Below are 20,850 nucleotides of genomic sequence, written 5' to 3' on the forward strand. Positions count from 1 at the left end.
CATTTTCTGGTTGCATTATTTTACCTTCAGTGGAAACAATTTGAGAGGCAAACGCTCTGTCCACTTACAATTTAATGTCCTGATATAAATGGCTAGCAGACGAACGTAACAAAACAGCCTAGTTTATTATGATGGCCACATTTATACATGTAACTAACAAGTTGTCGTTGAGTATTTCTGACAACAGCAAGTCGGATGGATTTTTAAAAGTCTTAGTACAATAACCATAGAAGTAACAGTATCAGGTCTAAGTTCTTTCATAATTCTCCGTGAATGTGAAAGAGGTAGAAACAATGAATAAGATGCTCATATCAACATACAAACAAGATGTCGAAAAGGAAAATGAATACAAGTCATCGTTAAGAGTTCTAGGATAATTGAAGTGTTTCCTTCGTCCTCCACACGTGTATTGCGTCTAGCGTTCTCATGTGAAAATGTGTGAACGTTTCCTAAATGTTTAGGACACGTGCAACTAAGGTGAGGTGTGGGTACATCTACATTTATACTCTGAAAATCACATTCAAGTGCCTGGCAGAGGGTTCATCGAACCTATACCATTACTTTGTGGAACGCCAGAAATCACTTCTGTTTTACTCGATGACTTTCTGTCAGTTACTACGAACTGTGACCCTTCTGACAGGAAATCACAAATCCAGTGACATAACTGAGACGATATTCCATAAGCACACAATTTCCCTACGAGCCGCTTGTGTGGTACAGTTTGAAAAGCCTTCCGAAAATCCAATACGGAATCAATCTGGAATCCCTTGTCAATAGCACTCAACACTTCGTGTGGATAAAGAGATAGTTGTGTTTCACAGGAACGATGTTTTCTAAACCCATGTTGACTGTGTGTCAATAGACCGTTTTCTTCGAGGTAATTTATAATGTTCGAACACAATATATGTTCCAAAATCCTGCTGCATATCGACGTTAACGATATGGGCCTGTAATTTAGTGATTTACTCCTACTACCCTTCTTGAATATTGGCGTGACCTGTGCAACTTTTCAGTCTTTGGGTACGGATCTTTCGTTGAGCGAACGGTTGTATATGATTGTTAAGTATGGAGCTAATGCATCAGCATCCTCCGAAAGGAAGCTAAATGGTATACAGTCCGGATCAGAGGACTTGCTTTTAATAAGTGATTTAAGTTTCTTCACTACACCGAGGATATTTACTCATGTTGGCAGCTGTTCTCGATTCGAATTCTAGAATATTTACTTCGTCGTCTTTTGTGAAGGCATTTCGGAAGGCTGTGTTTAGTAACTCTGCTTCGGCAGCATTGTCTTCGATAGTATCTCCACTGTTATCACGCAGAGAGGGCATTGATTGTTAAAAAATGTGTGTACTTAACTGCTAAGGTCATCAGTCACTAAGCTTACACACTACTTAACCAAAATTATTACGGACACACACACACACACACACACACACACACACACACACACACACACACACACACACACACGAGGGAGGACTCGAGCCTCCGCCGTTACCAGCCGCACAGCCCATGACTGCAGCGCCCTAGACTGCTCGGCCAATCCCGTCCGGCGGCATTGATTGTTTCTTGCCGCTAACATACTTCACATACGACCAGAATCTCTTTGGATTTTCTGCCAGGTTTCGAGACAAAGTTTCGTTGTCGAAATTGTTACAAGCATCTCGCTTTGAAGTCCGCGCTAAATTTTGAGCTTCTGTAAAAGATAGCCAATCTTGGGAATTCTGCGTCTGTTTAAATTTGGCATGTTTGTTTCGATGTTTCTGCAACAGTGTTCTAACCTGTTTTGTGTACCAAGAAGGATCCGCTACGTCGTTTAATTTATTTGGTATAAATCTCTCAATTGCTGCCGATACTATTTCTTTGAATCTAAGCCACATCTGGTCTACACTTATACCATTAATTTGGAATGAGTGGAGATTGTCTTTCAGGAAGGCGTCAAATGAATTTTTATCTGCTTTTTTGAAAAGGTATATTTTTCGCTTATTTTTTGAGGATTTGGGGATTACAATATTCAATCTCACTACTAGAACCCTGTGTTCACTAATCCCTGAATCGGTTTTGATGCTCGTTATTAACTCAGGATTATTTTTCGCTAAGAGGTCAAGCGTGTTTTCACAACCGTTTATTATTTGCGTGGGCACATGAACTAACTGAACGAAATAATTTTCAGAGAATGCGTTTGGCACAATTTTGGATGATGTTTTATGCATACCTCCGGAAATGAACATGTATTTTCGCCTAATATCGAGGGAAAATTAAAGTCACCACCAACTATTATCGTAGAGTCACGTACGTGTTTGAAATCAAACACAAGTTTTCTTTGAACCTTTCAGCAACTTTATCATCTGAATTGGGAGGTTTGTAAAAGGATACAATTATTATTTTATTCCGGTTGCCAACAATGACCTCTGCCCATACTAACAGGAAGTATCTACTTCGATTTCACGACGCCACCGCCAACTGTGTTTAGCTTATCCTTTCGGAACACCGTTAGGTTCTTCGCAAAAGTTTCTGCGGAGCTCATATCTGGCTTTAGCCAGTTTTCAGTGCCTATAAAGATTTGAGCATCACTGCTTTCTATTAGCGCTTTGAGCTCTGGTACTTTCCCAACACAGCTACGACAGTTTACAACTATTACATCAATGGTTCCTCTACCCACATTCTTCCTGTGTTCAGCCTGCACCCTCTAACCTACCAGCCCGGTATTCACATAGCTGGTTGTGGGAAACCGCCTAAGAATTTCATCCAGGCTGGCTGGCTGGCACACCGGTCCTCATCATTAATTCGCCGGGCGCCTCTACGAATCAGGAAGTGGTGTTCTAACACGCGACTGTAAGACTTGGTTAAGTATAGACGAGCGGTTCTAGGCTCTACAGTCTGGAACCGCGCGCCCGCACGGTCGCAGGTTCGAATCCTACCTCGGGAATGGATGTGTGTGGTGTCCTTAGGTTAGTTAGGTTTAAGTGGTTCTGAGTTCTAGGGGACTGATGACCTCAGAAGTTAAGTCCCATAGTGCTGAGAGCCATTTGAACCGTTGTTTAAAGTATAAACTGGAGTATCTAAAGAACGAGATGTTAGAAATAGAAATATCAGAGAGAAGAGCAACAAGATAGAATCAGATAGAGGAGGACGGGATTAGTGATTAACGTTCCATAGACGACGGCATTCTTTTGGAAATTTGTGCTAAGGTCTTATGGGACCAAACTGCTGATCGTCTCTGTACGTAAGCTTACGCACTTATTTAACTTAATCTAACTTACGCTAAGGACAACACATACACCCATGCCCGAGGAATAATTCCAACCTCCGACGGTGAGAGCCGCACCTTAGACCGCGAGGCTACAGCGCGCGTCGACCACGTTATCATTAGATACGGAGCACAAGCTCGGATTAGGGAAGGGTGGAGAAGGAAAGCGGCAGTGCTCTTTCGAAGGGACCATCCCGACATTTGCCTTAGGCGATTTAGGGAAATCACGGAAAACCTAAATCAGGATGGGTGGACGCGCGCGTTTAAACAGTAGCCACCCCGTAAACGAGTCGAATGTGCTAACCACTGCGCTACTCCGTTCGCTGAGATAGAGGATTAAGCTAGGAAGACAGGTCGCAAACGTTATCGACTTGAAAAAACGGCATCAAATTTAAGTTTTAGCAGAATAATACATGTAAATAATTTTGAACGCCATATAATATTACTGGATATGCGATCATTACGCGATCAGCTGCCGGATTCGGAATACTTTTGGAACGCCTTGGATATCCTCCCTTTGCGAATTGTATATATTGTACCTTAAGCGAAATTTCTTCGTGTAAGTAAGTGCCCGCGATGACTGCATGTAGAGTGTACAGCCACGTTCGTGTTGTTGATTAAGGCCTAAGAGAGAAGGGATAATGTTGAACCTGGTCCTAGTGTACAATCTACTCTTTTAGAATAGCGTAAAAGTGGCTGCTGAACCTGCACTGATCACCCAGAACATTATGACCACGACCTAATGTCGATATAAACCCGTCCAGGCGATAGCAGCGTCACCTGGCGAGGAATGACATCTAGTCAGGCACACGCACGGTGCATGTAGTATCAGTGAACGTGCTGTCTCCGTGTAGAATGGGGGAGGCGAATATCTGCCTGAGTTTGACTGGGGGCAGATTGTGATGGTCTGCAGGCTCGGCACGAGTCTTTCGGAAACTGCACGGCTTCTCGGGTCTCCGAAGAGTGCTGTGGTGAGTATGTTCAACACGTGAGGAAACCAAGGCCAAACTACTTCCAGATGTCGGTGGTTTGGGCGACCATCTGTTATTACAGATGTTCGACACCGTAGGATGGGCAGCCTGGTAAAACAGGACAGGCAGTGAATTGTGGTGGAACTAACATCAGACTTGAAAGCTGCGCCGAGTACAAGTGTATCTGAACACACATGGCAACGAACACTCACAACGATGGGCCTCCGCAGCCGACGATCCATGCATGTGCCAGTGTTGACACCACGACATCGGAAACTACGACTGAAATGGGCACGTGACCATCGGCTCTGGACTTAGGCGCAGTGCCAAAGCGTTTCATGGGCTGATGAATCCCGATACTTTCTTCATCATGGCGATGTGACGGCGCGAATCCGTGATCTTTCAGGGGAAGAGCTCCTTTAAGTCTGTACTGTGGGACGGAGACGAACTGGCGGCGGCTTCATTATGCTCTGGTGACGGTCACGTGGGCATCCATGGGTGTAGTGGAGCTGTTGCAAGGCACCATCACGTCCAAGGAGTATCGTACACTAGTTTCGGACCATGTACATCCGTTCCTGACTATCATGCTTCCCAATGGCAGTGGCATTTTTCACGATGATAATGTACAATGTCACAAGGCCTGAAGTGTGATGGTTTGGTTCCAGAAACAGAGTGGCGACCTCCAGTTGATGTACTGGCCCCGCCAACTCGACCGAACACATCTGGGGGATGAGATTGAACGTGGCGTCAGAGCTTATCGCCCCCCCCCCTCCCCTCCCTGGAATTTACGAGAATTAGGAGATATGTGTGTGCAGATGTGGTACCAATTCCCTCCATGGACCTACCAATGCTTTATTGCTTCGTCGCCGCTATTATCCGTACCAAAGGAGGACATACCAGCTACAACTATTAAGTAGGTGGTCATAATGTTCTGGCTGATCAGTGTATTCACCCAACTGATGGGCGAGCCACCGTCAACAGCGTCGCAATCTGTTATTCAAAGAGTCACGGTGCATGATCTGCCATTCACAAACTTTGCCCCATCACCTATACCCTTTTTGCTGGACAAATATCGGTGAGGGACTGCCTTCCATAATCTGGATTCGAAATGGCAACCTCCGAGTCGAAAGCTCGAACCCACATGCACTGCTCTCTCGCTTACAGAGCCAGATAGTAGACAGTGATATCTGCTGCTCTGTATCAAGAGTAATTTTGATAGAAGTGGAATGAAGTATTATACCAAATTTTTACATCAAAGAATGAATTACAGATAAAATAGACTGCAGCATGACATTCTATGCGTCATGATTCCTTTGCTGTTCTTAGCAAACCCTCAGCCTTAATACAGAAGGCCAATTATCAAGGTATCAACGTATCGAATAGGTCACATTAAAAATGTAAGGAGCACTAAATTTCCTGAAGTCCACAACACGCACATGTCGGGAAGCTGAACCAGAGGCTGTTCTGATCCTCTACAGGTCATTTTCGCACTCTGTACCAGATTAGAGAGATTCTCCGAAATGTGCTTTAAGAGACGCTGTACAAGTTACCGTACTTGTCAGTCAATGAGAGAATGCTTGGACGTTATGTCGACGTCGCCAACAAATGCTCTCGTAGAAGGAAAAGAAATGCCTGTTTACGTTTGACAACAGTTACTGGCAAAGCAGTTTTTATTATATATAAGGACCCCAATAACATGATGCTCAGGAAGATACACAATTTATTTCAGGTATTCCAGCGTAAAAACAGGAATCATACTCATCGACCGCTCTTCTAGTTATAAACTACCATTAATTACGAACATTGTGACAATCTTACAAGAAAAGTAATGTAATAGGGTGGAATACACATTTTCGATGACGAAACGCATGGAGAAGAATGAGTCAATAAAGACTATTGTCGAACACATTTAATCAAATTACGTGCAAATTCACACGGAACTATACAGCGGATGAACTTTTAACTTCATGGATGGGTTCCTAAAGATAATGACCTTAAACTACAAAAGGGACGTTATAGTGGACAGACATCCATACCGGAAAGCGGTTATCCCTTATATCATACACTGAGTTCGATTCGTACTGCAAGAAATATCAACGTTAACGTAAACTTTATGTGGGTCAAATGAGATGAGAGTGTCATAGACAATGAAACAGTCCACACAAATGCTAAATAAAACGTTACCAAAAGCAAATTCAAAGGTATTAGACTCCAGTGTAGTAATTTCATTCCGAAATTACGCGAACAAGCGCATGAAAATTGGAACTGAGAATAGAACATATTCCAAAACAACAACGGAGATTACACTCCTGTATGAATTTGGTACTGCTGAGGGCAACATGGTCTGACTTCGTCAAAATGAGAAAACCGCATAAAAACTCATTAATACGACAGATTACAACGCATATATTGCCCTATTCATCTCTACAAAATTAAAGTTTTGCGCTTCCGCACGTACGGTCATGACAATGGAGTAGAAACCTATCTCAATCACTTAAGATCTGCATGCACTAAATTCCAAGACAGTAAATACAATTACGTCTGAAATTAAACATCATCATCATCATCATCAGTGGTGAAATGATGTATGTTACGAACAAAAAATAAAGGAACCCGGTCAATTTTAATTCAAGGTAACTCGAATGTATAAATGTTTGTTAGGTGTTATTTGTTCTGTGATAGCTTTCGTGAGGTTCTGTGAAGACTTTGTATGACTGCAAACAAGCGTGACATCCAACATGGATGGTGTGCTGTAGAACTCTAGGTCTATCTCCTTCTTCTTGCGCTCCATAATGTCGATCAGTTCCTCGTACGGTCCTGTTGAAAGCAGCCCCTTTTGCAATTTGATGTCCTCTATGAATTAAGAATCTCATGCATCGTGATGGCGCTGCTTTTCCCACTCCTAGGACCTGTTTATTGAACATCGTTTTGGCTTTTTCTATTCTTTTCATATCGCCGATCTTACGCTGTTTCCGTACGACTTCTATTTCATATGTTATGACTAGCGTCACTGCCGCTTTGAATGGTGTCATCGCTGTGCTTGTCGATACATCAGTTATGTTCGGGATATTGTATGAGTATTTGATGGCTGCTACTACTTTTTTCCTGAATATGCATACCGAAAGATTTTGTTGTCTGTAATGTAATTCGCAGGTATTTATATTTTCCTACTATTTTCAGTGGTTCATTGCGCAGAGTTATACTGTCTTTGGGTGATGTTCTTCCTCCCTCCCTGAAAGTCATGTGAACTGTCTTCTCTTGGTTCACTTTTAGATCTTTTCCTTTGCCCAAGTTTACAACTTTTTTAGTTTCTCCTTTACGTCCTCTTTTACAACTGAAACTATCATCATGTCGTCTGCACACAGAATAATTTCTGCTTTTGAGTCTTCGTCTATTCTGGTTGGCACACCTTCTGTATAGAAGTTGAACAGTGTTGGAATCATAGGGTCTCCTTGGAGGACTTCATTTGTCGGTATAATCTTCTGTGATACATCAACATTGTTCTTTATTTGTATCACATTTCGTTAAGGTCATGCTTCAATTTTTCTCACTAGTCGGTCTCCCTCTCTGTTCATACTCTTCAATTTCTCCGTTAGTTTTCCTCTATTTACTGAAATACTGGTAAACTAATAGAGAAACTAAAAAGGGTGATCAGAGAGGGAGATCCACAAGTAAAAACAACAGAGGCATGCCGTCAATGGAATTTGGTACGAATAATAAACACTCTAATGGAAGCGTATTACATGGTCAGTATACCACTTTTCCTTTAAGAAGTTAATAGATTAAATCGGTATAGGGTAGTTTCTATGGACATTGGAAATTTTCGGTGCAATGCTCAACTTCCAGAAGAGAAAGTGGCCTAGGGTAACATATGGTACAAAAATGCAGACCGTTATGTCGTGAAGAACATATTACGTGAGTTGATGACATCCAGAATGGCAACCTTTAAGTCATAAGAGCCGTTAAGTCCTAAAGGTCTGGAATCCTCTTTCCCAGGAACAATATGAATTATGGACTTTAGACACTTTCAGACGTTTTTCATTGATTACAATGAAACGCAAGTCATATAAGAAGAAAAAACTATCGCACACTTGATTTACAGTTGAATTACATGCATCAACAAACATTACTAGGATCGAGAACAAAGGATGAAAAATAACAAATAACAGCTAAATAAGTTAATTTAGAACTGAAACGTATTAACTTGTGTAACGCTGACAAATACTCATGAAATCAGAGGCAGAACACATCACACCATACATCGTTTTGTAATGAGACGGCAGTAGTATGGAACTGAAGGAAACGCAGACTTGTAGTAATAAACCTAGAGCTGGCCATAACACTGCTTAAGTGCCAAATGCTAAATCTAAATGAGCATACACCAACTGGCACTAGGCTATGTCATGCGGTATATATTAAAGAAATAAAAAAACCGAAACATTCTGCTACTTCAACACATACCCAAAAGTCGAGTTGGACGGGCACAAGAGAATATATAACGCAAGAAAGCCAATCCCTAATATTGCGAAATCGGCGAAGAAAAAGCAGGGAAAACTGGGAAAAATATTCAATTGGTTACATAACCGTAGACTTATTGTTTTATTTTAATGTCAGGGATATTTTGATTTTCAGAACTAATTAGCTTGAGATAAATTTGTATAATTTGCTGCAGAACATAGTTTAAAAAAAAGGCCAGCCGGATGTCCGCGTTTTCTAAAGCGTCACAAACGAGACGAAAAGAAGTGCTGGCTCTAGATCGAATCCGACCGGCGGATTAAGGATGAGGGTGGGTGTGCAGGTCAAACTTGGTGTGGTTTTTAGGCCGTTTCCCACATCCGACACGATGAATACCGCGCTCGCCTCATTTACACGATTGGCAAATAGCTGTTATATTCATCTTCTGTCCCGGGGATAAACAGGGTGGCGACGGGAAGTTAATCCGACCATCCCTTAAATTTCGTTAAATTTCGTCCCGCGTGTTTGTCATTTGATCAGGGGCGTAGTCGCTGTTTCACTACGTTCAACCCGATATAATTTTCAGTCAGAAACAGGGCGCTCAGTATTAATGTACAACAAAATTGTACTCGGCAAAGTCTTTTACAGTTTTAATGGAAAAGAAAGTTTCTTTCGTATACACCAGATACCAAATACATGACACTTACCAGAAACTGAAGAAGACCTATATGCTTCTGACTCCGAATTCATTAGTGTCAGTCCCACGTAAAATTAACACCAAAGAGTTAATTGATATTGCCACCCATTATGTACGTCACTTGCAGACACATGGTTATTCCTCTAAAGTCAGATAAATTATTAAGGCTCGCTCCATCTACTCACCATCGAAAGTCTGATGTGGTTTACGGGAAATACTACTATTTATGACTAATTTGTTTTTGTTCACTCTAATAGGAAATTGTTCTGGACTCAAGGACCGCCTGTTATGCAAACAACGGTTTTTTCATATAAATTCGAACATATTTCATCACCTTTATGCTATCGTCAGTGGCTATTCTTCATTCAAATCTGTAGAGTGTGAACATGTATAAAGTAATAATTAATCAACCAAATTAGGCACAGAAGCAGTTTTCGTCTATTGTTGTCATCGCCTTATTTTTTCTATGTCATTGGGTTATGTAGGACTCTCTCTGTACATTATCGGATACCGGTAGCTTGTCATCTGCAACTAATTGGTGTTAATGTGAGTCTGGTTGCCGAATTAACTCGTATCTTTATATCTAAACGTAATTTTGGTGTGCGAAAATATCTCATGACAATAGTTGCAATCACTTACAGTTGGCTTTTGAAAATCAGTTTTTATCTCCTTTCGTATTAGTTGTTGAGCAGCACACACAAAGATCGTACAAGTTTTTGAGGAACTTGGTGTGCAAATAACTCTGTCTCTGCGGCTTTAACAGACACAGTGTTAATGTTGCTGTTTGTCCAGTTCAGTTTGGCTCTCTCTTGTTCTCGCTAGAGAGAGAGAGAGAGAGAGAGAGAGAGAGAGAGAGAGAGAGAGAGAGAGAGATCGAACACAAATGAAAATAAAGCTCTCCACAACAATTAATGAATTGCTCTACCAGATAGATATCATGTAGTATATTTTTAATTTATATAATTTATTTACTTATTTAGAAAAGTGAATTCTGGTTGGGGAGCGTCGTTTTAATGGTACGCTGTGATTGTTTGGGAGGGAGAGGAGTACAAAGCACAGCTGGCTCAGGCCCGTAATGGGTAGGACAATGCACCACGTGACGTTACAAATGTAAGCCAAGTGATACAGAATCGGTATTACCAATACTACTTCAGTTGAATACCACAACTATTGTGTAAGAAAGATCGCGGTAGACTACTTAACCCATCGTTTACCAGTTGTGATGTTGTTCCATTTGCAATGACGGGATGCAAAATCTGAACTAAGGGGCTGCGTATGAAATCTGTGAGATATTGCATTTTATAGTAATGCACCTTGTGACCCGCCGTTTTATCGCGCTCATTATAGAATGGCGGAGTGATAACTAGTTTTTTCTCATAGCCTTCGTTAGAAGGAATTGTTAGATGATTAACGTTCGAAAAGTTTCACTTCGTGATGTTTGTTCACGTTGTGTCGCCATAGGTCACTGAACGTTGATGAAATTGCGTCTGAAGATGGGTTTCATTCAAGCCGTCATGCGACTTTGTTTAATATCGTTTACATATTTTGGGTGTAAACAAAGGGGACACAGATAAGGAAAGTACCTGGACAGGATCAAAATGCCGTTCGATATTCCTATCAGCCTCACTTCGACAAAGTTATAGTTCTGATTTAAAATACAATGCGACGAGAAACATTGATGTAATACGGTTAATGTAAGAAAAGTAGCAGTCTCTGAAATAGATAACGGAAAGATTGATCCCAATAGGTCAAGGGATTGTAATTTTTGCTGCATATTCGTCAACAAGGTATTCCTTCGCCCACCTCGTTGCTTGCGGGTGATTGATGAAGAACACTTTCACGGGCCAGCAGACCCCGCTGTAAAACGCAGGCGACTGTGGAACAGACAGGAGCCGATATGCCTCACGCTATGTGGTCACCTACCGCCGCAGCCCAGCAGCAGCTGCAATTTTCAGATATGCAAACCTAGGGACTGCGAACTTCATATAGTCTGAGACACAAAGTAATTGGAATTCCAGAAGAAACAAGTTGCCACCTTACCGTGATTTTAATTTTTATATATGTAAAGGTAACTTTGTAAGACAGCAGTCAGTATTTATGGATCTTCAAAATTATAACGGAAACCAATAAAACTGAGGTAAATTATCCCTCTAAGGAAAAGGAAAATCCTTTTGATCCACAAATACATCTAGGTTTACAATCATTAGATGCAATGAAAGAGCGGTTCTAGGCGGTACAGTCAGGAACCGCACGACCGCTACGGTGGCAGGTTCGAACCCTGCCTCTGACATGGATGTGTGTGATGTCCTTAGGTTAGTTAGGTTTAAGTAGTTCTAAGTTATAGGGGACTGATGACCTCAGACGTTAAGTTCCATAGTGCTCAGAGCCATTTGAACCATGCAATGAAACTGCTGGTGGGAGACTTTAAGAAGAGCTGAAAATTCTTCTACAGATCGGGAGCTGTTATAGGGCTGCCAACAGAAGACGTAATTGTGTAGTCAATCAAACTACAATACCTTCCAAATTTTCCAGTTTCTCTTTCGTCATCAACTCGTAGTCATAAATCGTTCGAACCACAATGTCTTTTTTTTTTCTTTTTTTCACATAGAGCTTGAAACGCCATATCTACGTGCAGTAATCGCTCGTGGGTATCTGATGAATAAATTCCGAAACGCGTCGTATGACCAATAAAGTTATTCCTTGAATGATGTTTGACTGTTACTATTGCTACCTAGTTAGCCTGAATGCAGAACTACTAATTGTGTGTTTGACGTCTGATAACAAATGATAAAAGAAATATTTTTTTCATGTAATATAATTACAAGTTCGCAATTATTGGACTTTTTCCTTTACTTGTACTGTGAAGCTTCTTTCTTGCTAAATAACATGATTATAGGTCAACATGAAGTACCCTATAAGTTTCGATGAGTGAGTTTGCGAGTATCAAAATATGTGACCTAAACGGCCGCATCTTTTGATTGCACTGACTCAGAAACTTCGATATTTTACACCGCAAGAGAACACAGACCTCAGATTATGATAAGTTTCAACTAGATACCCCTACCCGTTCCTGAGAAAAAGGGGTTTTGACAGTCGGGCAGATAGACAGATGGACAACAAAGTGATCATATAATGGTTCCGTTTTTGCCCATTGATGTACGGGACCCAAAAAATGATGAACCATATTTCTGGCTGCAAATTTAGTTTTTTAAAATTATCTTAAATGTTGATTCAGTGGTCTCGATTGGCTGATTGTTTACATGCGCTAATCCAGTTTGTATGCCATGCTTCATTTCCTTGGTATCTCTCCACCGTAGCTCTCGGATTAGACGTTTTGATTCTGTGCATTTTTTAAGGTTAGCTATTTTCTACTTAGGACTGACCACGCAGTTTAAGTCGCCAGCCAGAATAATACTTTGGTATGTTTTACGAAAAGGGGAACTATTTCAGTTTCAAACACCACCACCCTCCGCTCTTATTATTACTTTCGGACGGTGCACCGATATTGATAATCCTGGTATTGTGGTAGATACCGGCGATTCCTCTACCGTTTAGGAGCTGTTCTAGTTCTTTTAATGATATTCCCTTTCTTTTGAGGACGACTGATTCCATGTCTGTTACGTTTCCTGCTTTAAATATTACGGCACTTTAGCCCCTCAATTTTTCCAATCGGATACATGTTGTGTCCTGCAGCAAGACTACATAAATTTTTGCGGAGTATAAGAAATCTTGCAGATTACTTAACTGTGGTACTGACAGTACATTACTGATGGTTACTGCCGTAACTGTGTGTGCTTGTTGTGAGTTCATATCCTGTTCCTCTGGGTGGTGTTAATATTCGTCATTGTAGAGATGATTTGGTCCTCTTCCTCCCGATTTCTGTTCCAGTGAAATGTCGTTATCTCTCCTGATCTCGGGTATTCGTTGGCAGGTACTGGGTCTCTATCGCTTCAGGGACCTCCATCTGCGTCCTCATCCGTTTCTTCTGTATCGTATGCCCGCCCACACCCTTGAAGACGTTTTGGGTTGTTCCTGTACTGTTATCATTTTCTCGCAAGAGTTATCCTCTTTACGAATGCCGTGGCCGAATTTTTTCTTTTGTTTCAATCCTCTGCCGGCTGGACTTAGGTGGAAGGGCTTTATTCGTGGTTAATTGTATCTGTTGCACTCGTTTTATGTTCTCATTATCAAATGTTTGTTCAACTGTTTGTTTCTGACTCTTTTAGCTTCCTCCTGTAGAAGTTCAGCCGTCTGTTCAGTACATTGCCGGGCTATACGGTGGTTCTTATTCTTCTTCATCTTCTTTGGAGACGAACTTTCTGTTATATATTTAGATTACATTGTGGCAGGACTTGATTCTTGGCTCCGTTTATAATCGCCGTTGGGAACAGTACTGGATTCTTTCTTCTATTTTGCACCCTGTTGTTCATGTGTAGTTATGTTTGTTTCTGTATTCTTCTTCTTAGGTAGTGTTGTCTCTTTGTAATCACTAATTTTCCGTATATATATATATACGATTGTATATGTTTCGATACCTTCAGCTCTCCGATCTCCTGCACCATTTAACAGGGAAGTTAGTTTATGGGCAGACGATTACATTTCGGTGAAGTTGTTTATGCCATTTCCATAGGGGAAAATCAAAAATGGTTAAAATGGCTCTGAGCACTATGCGACTTAACTTCTGAGGTCATCAGTCGCCTAGAACTTGGAACTACTTAAACCTAACTAACCTACACACACATCCATGCCCGAGGCAGGATTCGAACCTGCGACCGTATCGGACGCTCGGTTCCAGACTGTAGAGCACAGCCACTCCGGCCGGCATGGGAAAATCACCACATTTATTAACTCGGCGCTTATTTAGAATGAAAGTTCAAAGATTCAGGCAGCATGCGTCCTGCATGTGTCATGGTAACTTCACTCAAATTTCCGTCACTATTTTGAATTTAATGTTCCCCACTTAAGATTTAAATCTATTGTTGCATAGCCGCGCGGTCTAGGGCGCTGCAGTCACGGACTGTGCTGCTGGTCCCGGCGGAGGTTCGATTACTCGCTCGGGCGTGGATGTGTGTGTGTGTGTGTGTGTGTGTGTGTGTGTGTGTGTGTGTGTGTGTGTGCGTGTGTTTTTGTCCTTAGGGTAACTTAGGTTACGTAGTGGGTAAGTTTAGGGACTGGTGACCTTAGCAGATAAGTCCCATAAGGTTTCACACACATTTGAACATTTTTTGGTCACATCACTCGATATTTTTCAGATTTACGCACAAAAAACTAGCGGAACGTTGTTGGCAGCAGACGATATGGGGACGTGGCCAGTCCGCACACAAATGGTGCCACAGGCAGACTGCGACCTCGACCACGGAGACGGTTGTTCATTTAATGAGCTTCTCGCTTGGGGTATATCGATCCTCTATTGTCTGTGACCTCGACGAGAACGTAGCTATACGTTTAATGCCGCAACAAGTCAATGCGAATGGTTGCTGCCTTAAGCTAGGGTCTCTCTGCTGTTTAGACTGCATTGTCACGAAGAGCTTAAATTATCTTTTCGGGTGTGTAATTCTTATCACTAAAAGAAAAGTAAGAGACACTCTTGTTGTTGTTAATGAGGAACTTGTCTGTGCTGCATTCCCTCAGTGTGCATGTGTGGTGATAATATTCTCTGCATGTATGGTTAAATGTTTATGCACCTGTATTATGTACGCCTCAGTTTGAATTATACATCCGTAGAACGCCAGTTTTCTTTCTCCTGATAACGACATCCTCCTGAGTAGTCCCCGCCCGGAGATCCGAATGGGGGACTATTTTAACTCCGGAATATTTTACCCAAGAGGATGCCATCATCATTTAATCATACAGTAAAGCTGCATGTCCTCGGGAAAAATTACGGCTGTAGTTTCCCCTTGCTTTCAGCCGTTCGCAGTACCAGCACAGCAAGGCCGTTTTGGTTAATGTTGCAAGTCCAGATCAGTCAATCATCCAGACTGTTGTCCCTGCAACTACTGAAAAGGCTGCTGCCCCTCTTCAGGAACCACATGTTTGTCTGGCCTCTCAACAGATACCCCTCCGTTGTGGTTGCACCTACGGTACGGCCATCTGTATCGCTGAGGCACGCAAGCCTCCCCACCAACGGCAAGGTCCATGGTTCATGGAGGGATAACTTATCATAATGCTCACAAAATCAGTCGTGGTAATGCGTGCTGTGTGAAAGGGTCCCTGTCGTCATGGAAAAAATCATCACCATAGGAAAACATGATCAACCAAAATGCTCCCATAATCCTTGGCGGTAATTGACCTTACTGAGTACCCGCGAGACCCATGGACTACCATGATACGGCTGCCCTGAACATCGTCGAACTCGCGCCATGTTGCACTCTTCAGATGCAAATTTGGCCAGAAGTTGGAAACAATGTGCAGCAAGGCTCTCCCGACCAAGCGACTGTCTCCCAATGCTCCATGGTCCAGCTTTTATGGTTTCGGCACCACGTATTCCTGTAACAGTCATTTGCATCACTGATGAGTGGTTTTGAAATTTCAGCTCTCCCGGAAATTCCCAGCTTATGGAACTCCCTTCGTTTTGAAACTCCCTGGCAGATTAAAACTGTGTGCCCATCCGAGACTTGAAATCGGGACCTTTGCCTTTCTCGGGCAAGTGCTCTACCAACTGAGCTACCGAAGCACGACTCACGTCCGGTACTCACAGCGTTACTTCTGCCAGTATCCGTCTCCTACCTTCCAAACTTTACAGAAGCTCTTCTGCGAACCTTGGAGAACTAGCACTCCTGAAAGAAAGGATACTGCGGAGACATGGCTTAGCCACAGCCTGGGGGATGTTTCCAGAATGAGATTTTCAGTCTGCAGCGGAGTGTGCGCTGATATATATCAGCGCACACTCCGCTGCAGAGTGAAAATCTCATTCTGGAAACATCCCTTCGTTTTGTTTCGGTACTGACAAGGTTCGCGAGTGTGACTCTGCAGTGACTTTTGCAGCTATCTCCTCATTTTTTGTCAAAATCACTCAACATACACTTTCGTTTGCAGTGTGACATAGCGGATGATGTTCTTTCACCAGCGCTGTACGAGAGATATTTCTTCGATATTTTGCCTCTTGAAACACAAAGCGGCTCCCGTGTTTACGGAAGCATCCACCACACGAACAACAACATTGCGACCATGTTGGAATTCACTTAATTCGCACATAATTGACGTAAAACTACACACAATCCTGTTCAGGAGACAACTGCACTTGCAACGTATTTAGGATATTGGAGAGGTAGCGTCCGTGGTCAAATAGAACAGCGTAACCTGCCGGGTTGGATAGAATATGCACTTAAGTACAAGCATGCATTTTTCGCGCTCTTTCCATATTTTTGTCCCTCCTCTGTGTAACTAAACAGTGAAAGTTCTTCCATTTGCACCAATGACAGTTGTGTAATACGATATGAGTCGCAACAGAAGTAATATATCGCTAACATGCCGAAGTTCCGATAGTCCGCAACTCATCTCAGCTTGGAAACAGTAACAAGTCATAGTTTAAGGTAAGTAAGGGAGGAATAGCCATCTGAATAATGCGAAAAGTAACTGTTAGTTAATGGCAGGTGCCAGTGCAACACACAATTTTAATTTTTCACCTACTGTAATATGGTCATTAGTAGCCCCACACATACGTGTAATAATCGAACTGTTATACGCTTTCAAACAGTACAAATCTTATTTTTAATCGGAACTGTAAAAACAATACCATATCTGAATTTAAGCTGATGTGCTTCACACCTTTTTAGCTGGTCAGATGTGATCAACGCGAAGTTTTTTCCGCCAAGAGTTAAAGCAACTTCATCTCATTTATATGTCCCCGGTTTGCGGGTTTGATGGCTAGTTTTAGAAGTTAATTAGGATTTTGATTTGAATTTTATATTTAAAAAGGCTTTGTAAACATGCAGTTCTCAAATAGCTTCGTTATTCAGATTGCATATAAAGCTCTGGGTTACTCTTAATTGGCAGCGTGTGATTATACAAAGAAATGAACATGCATCGCGCAACAGCTCCGTAGATAGTTAACAACTACAGTTTGGGAACTACAATATCTCTCGATGGTAGTTTTATCTGATGTTTGACAAGATGGATTTGAGAAACAATTTTCATTCTAACGTGATATTAGGTATTTTTTTCCTATTGTCCTCTAATTTCTTGAAATTTCAGTGTCTGGCTTTACAGGATGTATCATAATAAATGCCGAAAACTGACACGGGAGTAAGGATACAATAACAAAAGCAAAAATGTTACAGTAAACTTAAGTCCTAAAACGAGCCTTTTGTAAGATACTCGTGAATTGTGGTTAGCGCTACTGACTTCAGAACAAAATATTGTTATAGTTAGTATAAATGAAATTGAAATGTAAATTTGTCAATTAAGAATCATTTAACAGGGATCAAAATTCACTTATGGCCAATACTTGGGGTTTGTAGTAAATGTGTGATGGGGTAGCGGCACATTTTACAGCTGATTTACGACGCCATACATCACACAGATAGGGTCCTAAGCGGATAGGTCGAGCAAGACCTGTACTGTAGCCTCCAAGAAATCACGTGACCACAGTCTTCTGGTTTTTCTGTCTCGGTTCATCTCAAAGGTGAAGAACGAACCAGTGCATTGATATGATTCAATAACAGTAGCAGCAGATTGTATATGCCTCACAAAATTTACGAGATGATCCGAGATTGTTAGAACGTATTTGTAACTCACGGTAAAGACTACTGAAGTATTGCAGATACAAAAACGAGAACTACACGTGGAACTCCTTGTTTAAGAGGAACTACTGTACAGTTGCCGTAAAATATAACTTTCTAAAGCAGTGCTCGGTTTCTTGATAACTTAGTTCATATGTAAAATCTGAGGGAAAATTAAAAGGAACTTACAAGGGGAGGCCAAAACGTTTGGAACGCGGATTTATTGTAAACTTCATTCACTCTTAGCACTCCACGAGGACAACAAAATGTGTAAGCAGTAGCGCGTACTTCTCAAGCATTACTGAGAAAATCGCAAGGTAATTTCGGTAGTCGAATATATATCTGTGGCCATTTTAACCGTGAAGCGGCTGCAGCCGAGTGGTGACGGCACGGTAGCTCAGCGTGTTCGGTCAGCACGTTGGCTTCCCTTTCTAATAAAAGAAACTGAGAGAACGGATGAACGAACAAACTGAACGGGTGTCATCGGACTCCTCCCTGAACAAATTCAGCGAACAATATAGAACAAAATGTGTTCTTTTTAAGTGTTTGGCGTTCAAGCCGCTGGATCGCTGGCTCGAGTTCCGTTCGTCAGTTTTTTTTTTATTTTCAACACAGTCATTTTCTTTACCATTTGTATTACAATTGATATAATGGGAAAATGTGTAACTTTTATTAAATTTACAATGTTATTTGGCAGTTTACTAATTTTTATTATCACAAATAATATAATATTCGTAACTATCGACTAGTAAACGACCAAACGCATAAAGTAATCCTGAAAATGTATGCTTGTACGTGTCTTCAAAACTGTTCGTATTTAATCGAAAGAGAACGAGAAATTGCTTCTCGGGAGACCCTATTAAAATACACTCGTTTCTGCATAACCAATTATCAGCGGCAATTTTTAAGGAAATACTGCGTTATGCATGGTTTGCTTCCAAACTATCGTCTGAAAGAGAAGTTTTTGAAAATGTTAACAAGGTTCGTTTTTCCATAGAAAACGTCAAGAGACATTGCGTATGCGGTGCCGTTTAACTTTATGTTTTCCATGTTTTTACGAAAAATACCATCCTGCAACTTTTACAATTAATCGTCGCTTTCGACATTACATCTTTCGAAAGCCGTCTGTGCCGGTCAAAACGGAACTCGATCCAACGGCTTGAACGCTAAACACTTTTTTTAAAAAACATTTAGTTCTATATTGTTAGTTGAATTTCTTTATGGTAGACGTCCGATGACACCCACTCAGTTTCTTCGATGATCTGTTCACTCAGTTATTTTATTATAAAGGGTAACTAACGCTGTGACCGAACACGCTGAGCTACCGTGCCGTCACCACTCGGCTGCAGCCGCTTCACGGTTAAAATAGCCACGCACAGATATATATTCGACGACCGAAATTATCTTGCGATTTTCTCAATAAAGCTTGAGAAGTACGCGCCACGGCTTACACATTTTGTTGTCCTCGTGGAGTACTACGATTGTACGAAGTTTGCAGTAAATCTGCGTCCAAACGTCGTGGCCTCCCGTTGTTAACCGAGAAGCTTACATTCCAAATACATTTGTATTGATTGCCTGTTCTGTCTATTCTTGGTAGAACATTTTATACATTATGAATGAAAACAGACACGACACAGGTATAATATTATACAATATTTATTATTTATTTTACAAAAGGTGTTTTCGGCCGTTACGGCATCATCACGTGCAAAGAAAACGTGTGTAATTTTTGTTGGATTAAAATTTTTTAGCTTATGCATCTACAGATTACCTCGCTTTCCAAAAATGGCATTGTTTAATTTTAACTTAGGACTAAAAGAGACGAATTACTTTATGAAAATGCGATGTAAGGTTATTTAATTGAGCTAAAATGTGTGACACGTGAACTAATGAACTACATTACTAACAACAGTAATTGTTCTGAGAAGAAATGAAACTGAACAATAAACGTTGCTGAAATGTTCCAAGGGAGTGGCTGAACAAAATAATATTGTGTTTAACAGGTGCTAGATTACAAACAGGTTAGATATACTAATGAAATTGAACAATTATGTGGAGTTGCTGTGACTGTACGAAGTAAACATTTTTAACAGGGCAAGTGGAATTATAGCATATGAAATAAAGAAAAAATGGGGCATGAGAAGGGGTAATTTACAACATGGCCTCGATGTGTTCTTGATTAGTAACTGCAGTTAGAAGCGGAGATGAAGGGAAATGTGTCTGGACAAATAAATAGTAGATGTTGTAAAATATTACACTAGTGCCATGTGTCTTTATTCATAAAATAAATCTGTACCAACTAGGACGGTGACGGGTCGTATCCATGGATTAAGAAGGACTAGAGTTGTAGAACTACCGTTGGATACCACAGACTATCGAAAATAAAAGTAGACTACGGTAGTTTTCCCAGTAGCCTTGGTTAGTTAATCAGATGTGTTGCACACCTATCGGGCGTTACGTAATTTTGTTTACTTTGTTTGCGAATGCGATCACTGTCACTAGCTCCCCTAGAAAAGTGGTGAACCGTCTGGAAACTGAGTGAGGAAGTAGAAAGTGCCGCATAACCTACAGGATATTCATCTTGAGGTTGAAGCATTCTTGTCCGTGTTTGCTTTAACAGTACATATGGCTTTGGATGGTGTCCGGCTTTAGCAAAACACATCTACAGAACATTTTTGTTCTAGATAGTTAACATCTTATCTCTTATTTAAAAATAATCAGTATTTATAGAGAAACTTAAACTGACAATGTTTAATT

The 20,850-nt window shown here is 41.2% G+C and overlaps 1 protein-coding gene across 6 annotated transcripts in view; it reads right to left on the minus strand.

The window, feature by feature from the left end:
• The window catches only part of LOC126299171 (serine/threonine-protein kinase NIM1-like), a 511,818-nt gene that overhangs the window by 76,145 nt on the left and 414,823 nt on the right, over positions 1-20,850 (minus strand). The gene's annotated exons all lie outside the window — the stretch shown is intronic.

Source organism: Schistocerca gregaria, chromosome X, assembly GCF_023897955.1.
Source record: "Schistocerca gregaria isolate iqSchGreg1 chromosome X, iqSchGreg1.2, whole genome shotgun sequence".
Classification (NCBI taxonomy): Eukaryota; Metazoa; Arthropoda; class Insecta; order Orthoptera; family Acrididae; genus Schistocerca; species Schistocerca gregaria.